Consider the following 7,299-nt stretch of genomic DNA (forward strand, 5'->3'; position numbering starts at 1 on the left):
CCTGCCTCTTGGCACCTAACCAGCCCGCAGCAGTGGGAGGCTGCTTTGTCCAGCACCGAGCCGGATCTCCAACTCCGACTGGTGACCTGGGCAGAGGGCGTCGCGACTAGGCACGGCCTGGACGCCACAACCGGCAGCCTGAAGGCCGCCCACAACGCTGCTTTTTAATTTTATTTACTTCGGGCCTTTTCAATAAACGTTTTCCACCACCACCACGCAGGGGCTGCTGAAGCGAAAGAAAAATAAAACCAGTTGACAGTTGGGATTCACGCCGTCGAGTCGTCTCTCTCTCTCTCCTCCGCGCGTACTCGCGTCCCAACACCGCCAAGTGGCTTACAACAGTGATGCAACCCGCTTAAGTAGCCTTGCGATGATTTTTGCAGTGACGCGAACAGGTGACATCACAATGGCTGGTAGACAGTTGCGGCTTTGCTGACATTTCTGGAGATGTGATAGCTGGAGAACTGCGTGAACAGGAAGATGGACTTTTTGCAAGCCTGCTTCTCAGCTTCCCTAACGTCACCAAGATTCTGGCCGGTCCGATGTGGCTCTCGCTGAATTGTTTGCTTTAAGGTACAGTGTGAAACTCTTTTTGGAGTACTGTAATTGTGCTGTTAATCGGGCTAGTTGGTAGCGAGATTCCTTATTAATGCTCCCAGAAGGAAAAAGCGGGGCACAAAGGAGACGCAGACAACATAAACGTGGCACCACCCGCGTTTGTGATGTCGGCGTCTCGTGCACTCGTGTTTCTGTGGCGTTACTTCACGCTGGTTAGATGAAAGAAAAAAAAAACACATTTCTTGGTGCCTCGCTATAGTACCACAACGTTTTCATTCCAATCAATTTTCTTAAGTACAGGAGCATTGGCCACTGTTGAGGCGTTCAGTTACAACTGCTTTATTTGGGGCACTATGTTTGGTAATGTATTTTTAGGGGGCGATAGAACTATATACTTTGAATAAATTGTGCTTAACTATGTTTATTGCGCTACTGGATACACGAAGAGGTGTCATTACACGGCAACAGTAATGTAATGAGCGTAGACACCGGGCTCCTGAAGATCCCGAAGGCCAGACGGAACTTGAGATTTCATCTGCGCAACGCTGACATGGAGTGGAGGGAAGCGTCACGAGCCAATGCAACGTCGAATGGGATGGTGGCGCCATCTATCAGTCTTTTTTGTAACGGATAGCACACACTTCTGATATTGAAGGTGCGTCGTATAAAGATCTGGAGAGTAGTGGAAGAATGTGGAAAGATTGAGAGATGGAGCCACCGTCTTGCATGATGTGCCACGCTGTCAAAGCGCCGCCTTTTGAATTATATAATTCCTTTGTGTCCGCAAATCCCGCCCTCAAGGTGTACATCGAGCGGACGAAATATCAATTCGGCTCTCCACGGCTCTCCCATAGTGGGTGAATGGAACAGATAATGAGAATAAATCTTGTAAAAAACACTTTACTTTAGGGTTACAATAGAAACAAAATCAACTGTTTCTTTTTGATTGTAAACAAGATCGAGCTAGTTAAAGACGTGACTCGCTGAATATATTTAGGTGTCGTTATTGCAGATTAACTATCTTGCAAAGCACATATCGCTATTATATGCAATGCAGAATAGTTGCAGCTCTGGCCTCTACGACGTGAGCTCAAACTTGCGTTTTTGAATATAGGTTGACTGTCTACTTAACATTAATTAGTTCGTGCCACGTCATTGAGCGCTAACGTAGTGTTTGATCCATTGAGGCCGGTCCAAATAAGTAAAGAGAAAGTCAGAAGCGTACCACAAGGTTTAAAAAAATATTGATCTATGGATTTAGTAACCGAAATGCTAACATAAACTTGCTTGCGCTGTGCAACGAAGAAAGGTAGCCAGGTCAATTTTTTTATTAATGAACCACAGTTGCTTACATTTAGCTGAACAGTGCCAAGCAATTGAGAGCTTGGTATTCGGGTTTTTATGTAACAGAACGCTTCTTTGTAACATTGTGGTCCCTGTAACATCACGCTTCAAGCTTCGGAAACGAAAATAAAATAAGAATTCATCATGAGTTTATGTGGTTTCTGACCAAAACACCCTAGGGTCTCAAGCGGGCGGTCTGCCACTGCACGAGCAGCTCAGCAAACAACTTCGTGTTTCGACTCATATACTCTACTTGTTAGTCTGAGCCTGCGTGAGCCCAGTTGAGTAGACTTTTTGTAAAACTGAGTGCAAATCAACCCTAAGGAAAAAATAAATTTTGCGAATGACACTGAGAGGTTCGGTTACTTTTCCGACCTATGCCACTAACATGCGAGATCAAGAGACCGACGACAAAGCGCATTGTTCTGAACTGTTTCTGCGAATGGAAACTGAACCGGAGTGAAATTGGTGTTCATTGAAGGAGAACCTAAGAGGTAGTCATTTTGGTTCGACTCCTTTTAAGCGACACAAATGTTCGCGGGAGAGAAAAGGCAACGTTGGCCTGGATTAACAGTAGTACCTAGGTAACAATGATGTTGTTGTCGATTGGTCAGTAGGTTCGTATTTGTGTGCGTACGAAGGAGGATTGCACGCTACGCGAGCGAGTGTTCTTTTTCCCCTGCATTTTCAAACGAAGAGCCCATAGGCCCAAATTACACCTTAGTGAAAGCGCAAGAGTTGGGTGCTTTTGAGAAATGCACTCCCAAGACTTGCGAACCTTAGGCGCAGGCAGCTTAGGAAATCGAAATCAAGGGCGCAATTCACAAAGCCTTTTGTTCATAAGTGTTCTTCGCCATTGAATGGGTGCCCTTACTAGCAAAATGGCCAGTATGGCGATTGCCTAGAATATGGTTTTACAAAAATATTTTAGTGTAAGAACGCCTCGATGAATAATGGCCCAGTTTAGTAGCTCGAGCACAGTGAACGAAAACAGTTATACAATTGACCACCTGACATCGCACGCCTTCAAGCTTTGATTCAAGTGACACAACCCGTTTGTGTTATTGAAACCCACACAAGATTGTTGAATCGAACACCAATCGTTAGTGAACAAACTCTGATTAATGGCCTCTCACCAAGATTAAGATTAACGTATAGTCTGGCGAACTCGAAAATATGGAATTACGTGTGTGGCCTAGACCCGCTAATTTCAGGCCCTCTAAGTTCACATCGACTCATAATCACCTCGACTTACTCACATGCATTTAACCACGTTGGTAGAATGGGATTCAGACTGACTAGTTAGGTGTAAGTGCGAGAAAGTAGGTACGCCTGAAGGCGAGCGTGAGCGGCACCAGAGGCTGATGATGAGCCAGTGATGACAAGCATTAGAGTAAACAGGAGAGTGTGTCATTCTGTATTAATTGACGTGACTCCAATCATCAGTGAACGCCTGATTGTGAGTGGTCCCGATTATCGTCGTGAATAAGTACGTGTGAGGGCCAGCATATGAGTGTACATGACAGTGCAAGTAGACGGGATTCCGGCCGTGACTCTGAAGTAAATTGTGATCTTGCTGTATAAGTCAGTGAGGCTCTATCGCACTCGTGATTTAAATAAGATGTAGATCTGTCTGTTCGAACCAAGCGAACAATTCTGTGAGTTCGAATGAATATTCAGTCAAGGATTTTGTTGCTACTACTGTGTCCGTCATTCTGTGAATCTGAGCAAGCCTGAGAGAGTGTAGTTTTATGTTCTTAAGGTGGGCCGGCTTGAATCTGATTCTGGTGAGTCTGAGGATGGATCTTCCAAGCTAACAAAAATTTAGGTCAGTCTGAGACCGACTAAGCCCGACTGATCGAAGGTTGGTGTGTTTGAGGGCGAGTGAGCCCCTCTGCCCCCCAAAAAGCAGCTATAATTTGTAAGCGAGCCTATGTGGGTTCTGTTTATTTTGCTGGCCTATCCCTACACCACAACCGCCTTTCCTTTGAGTAGAAAATGTGGCTGGGGTAGTTGGTACTAGTCTAAGGCGTACAAATTAGCGCGACGTGGAAAAGACTTAGAAGGGGAGAGTAAGAAAAAGCAGAGCAAGCGCTAACCCTTTCCATTTCGTCAAAGAAAACTTGCGTTATGGGTTAGCTCTCCTAGTTCACAAAATGGTTTCAATGGTTGACCCAATAAGATAACATCTAAAAACAATATTTTGGTGACCGTGGTACAAATAAGGCCCTTTATCTACGCAAGCACCAACGGAGCAAGTAGTGCCCCTCCTCTTGGCTTGCTTCCAAGCCGCATAGAAAAAAAGAACGATTGCTTTATAACCTGGGTGCCCTCTACAAAATGCTGTTGACGGGTTACATTAAAGGTATAATCAAATTATTCGTATTATTTATTAATAGGCGATATTCAAAATACTTAGTGCTCCGGCAACACAGCCGCGGACACCATCTTCCCCGAGACGCAGTTACAAACACTAAGCCGCACTAAGCTGCGGCTCTGTATGCAGCTTATATACACTAAGCTGCAGAGCCGCAGCTTAGTGCGGCTCTGCGATTGTTGATGTGTGGCTATGAGGACTCTTAAATGTAACAATCCTCTTCGTCCCGCTGCTAAGGATGAGCGAACTTCACGGTGGCCCCATTAATCAAAGAAGTCACGTACATATACGCTCGTTATGGCTCTCTTATATATCCGTCCGGATGGCATTCTCAACCAAGTGTGCTACCTTGAAACCATAACTTCTGCATACGCGTTTTTCGCGGTAATATACTATTCCAACCTGAGCTAGGAACCTTTAATAGTTGCTAGAACGCGCTTGAATTTTCGACCAAATCCTCTAAAACAGCTTTTCATTGCCCTAAAACCTTCCAATTTCCTTGCGTCCGCATGAAAAGGCGTCTCATGTGAAAAATGTCGCAGTTTCGCCCGTAAGGCGAAGCATCAATTGCGATAGCAAATCAGTAGAGAGGTATTCGGAGTAGGGATAGTAGATTTATCGGCTGCATAAACTTGGACACATTCGCTTACTGACTGAATGAACAAGCGTGGCGTCAGCGCGCACAAGCAAACGTGAATAGATCACACACGATGACCGCAGACAACCAGTGTCAAAACGCTGGCAGCAAGCGCAGCGGCATGTAACTGAATTTTACAAGATTAACATTTGCTAAGAAAACGAAACAGGATGTATACATTATATACTCAGAACCATACACAAAGGCAGAATTATAATCACATCAGATACGTTATAAGCGACCAAAGTGTGAGCTGAGTTGTTTCTTACTGAAATTATTAAAGGGAAACTGAGACTTCCACCCAAATGTAGCAATTGCTACTATGGAAACCCAACCGGGTTCCTCGAAAGAAAGCCTCGCAGTTGAAGAAAAATTCGTCCTGGTCCGGGACTCGAACCCGGGACCACCGCCTTTCCGGGGCAGCCGCTCTACCATCTGAGCCAACCAGGCGGCTAGCAGATGGCAGGGCGAAGTCGAATTTGTCGACAACTCGAAGCAAAGGCAAGTGTTTGATGTAAAAGTTCAGCGGAAATACGCTAGGTGGAGATAAGTAATTAAAGGGAAACAGACTTCCACCTAAATGTAGCAATTGCTACAATGGAAACCCAACCGGGTTCCTCGAAAGAAGGCCTCGCAGTTGAAGAAAAATTCGTCCTGGTCCGGGACTCGAACCCGGGACCACCGCCTTTCCGGGGCAGCCGCTCTACCATCTGAGCTAACCAGGCGGCTAGCAGATGGCAGGGCGAAGTCGAATTTGTCGACAACTCGAAGCAAAGGCAAGTGTTTGATGTAATAGTTCAGCGGAAATCCGCTGAACTATTACATCAAATACCTGAAGTATGCTTCAGGTATTTTGAGCTTATCTATCTATCTATCTATCTATCTATCTATCTATCTATCTATCTATCTATCTATCTATCTATCTATCTATCTATCTGTTTATCTATCTATCTATCTATCTATCTATCTATCTATCTATCTATCTATCTATCTATCTATCTATTGTTATGAACGCACGGCGCGTTGTTGTGAACGTGCTGCGCTGAATTGTGGGCATGTTGGAAAGCGCAGCCCCTGTGCAGTGCTCTCTCCCTTCCAGGAGGGACGCATAACACTCTCGGTGATTTATTGGAAGCTGAGTGGGCCACTGAAAGACAACGTCTTTTGCTCACACCCACTGGGCAGCGCCTGCTCTCGAGATTGGGACATCCAGTTTTGCACAATTACGATGAGGACATCACCATCACTGTTTCGACTTGGGTCCGTACAGCCTTAAAGGTGCACCCACTACCACGAAACATGTATCCTGAGCATGACGCGGGATGCCGGCGCGCCCGTGTACGCTACCTGATGCGCATGCTCGGTGACATCCCGGAGACAAATACCCTATACACGGATGCTGCTCGGTGTCACAACGGGTATTCCGCGGTACTGCTGGATGTCGCTGAAACATTTATTACGGCCGCCTCCTTGCGGGGTTCTACACCTGGACACGGAGAAGTCCTTGGAGTAGCGCTTGCTGTGCGACACGCTCTCCAGATTACTGGGGAGGTGTATATCCTAACTGATTCCCAGCAAGTATGCCGCGCCTTTTTGACGGCACACGGCATATCCTGCACCAGTCACCAAACACAGACACATCTGCCCCACAACGCATTCACTTGCTCTGGACTACTGGCCATGCCTCACTGTCGGGTAATGACCGCGCACACACTGTCGCTCGAGAAGTTACACTCCGAGCTGCCCGGCATGACGAGGATCGGAGTCCAGATCAGGTGGGCTCCCCACTCACATAGAGACATGTTAAAATCCTACACACGAGCTAGACACATCATGGGCCCGCCGCCGCTGTCGTTCTCGCGAGAGGAAGTGGTGGCACTCCGCCAAAAGCAAACACAAACATTTCCCAACCTCCTCTCCCTACATAAATATTACCCTGACCGCTACGCAGACTCTTGCCCGGGCTGTAGCAGCTCCCCCACGGCGTTCCAGGTCACGGTGGAGTGCACCGCAAAATTATTCCCGCCCCTGCCAGTCATCCTGCACCCCTTCCCCACCAAAGAGCTGTGGGAGGATGCCCTCCGCGACGGGCCTCCCGAGGTCCGCCGGGCCCTATAGTTCAACGGGCCCGTGCTGTCGCTGAGATCGTTCTAGGGACCCCGGACTAGGGGTCCCTCCAACATTCTTTGTACCTGTTTCTTTTTTCAAATAAAATGTTTACTCTCTCCCTCCCTTGCTGGCACCCCTTACGTGCCCGGACAGGCAGAGCTCCAACCTACTCCTTCTCCGGTGGATATAAAAGGCCGGCGCCTCCGGCATTCAGAGCCTTTTTCGTCATCACGCTTCGTCCTCGTAAACATATTATTCTTTAGCTACCTCTTGC

The 7,299-nt window shown here is 47.0% G+C and overlaps 1 non-coding gene across 1 annotated transcript; it reads right to left on the bottom strand.

The window, feature by feature from the left end:
• Positions 1 to 5,291: 5,291 nt before the first annotated feature.
• On the bottom strand, positions 5,292 to 5,366 carry Trnas-gga (transfer RNA serine (anticodon GGA)). The gene has a single exon. It is a non-coding gene; the product is annotated as a tRNA-Ser (tRNA).
• Positions 5,367 to 7,299: the final 1,933 nt, after the last annotated feature.

This window comes from Dermacentor silvarum, chromosome 6, assembly GCF_013339745.2.
Source record: "Dermacentor silvarum isolate Dsil-2018 chromosome 6, BIME_Dsil_1.4, whole genome shotgun sequence".
NCBI classification, from domain to species: domain Eukaryota; kingdom Metazoa; phylum Arthropoda; class Arachnida; order Ixodida; family Ixodidae; genus Dermacentor; species Dermacentor silvarum.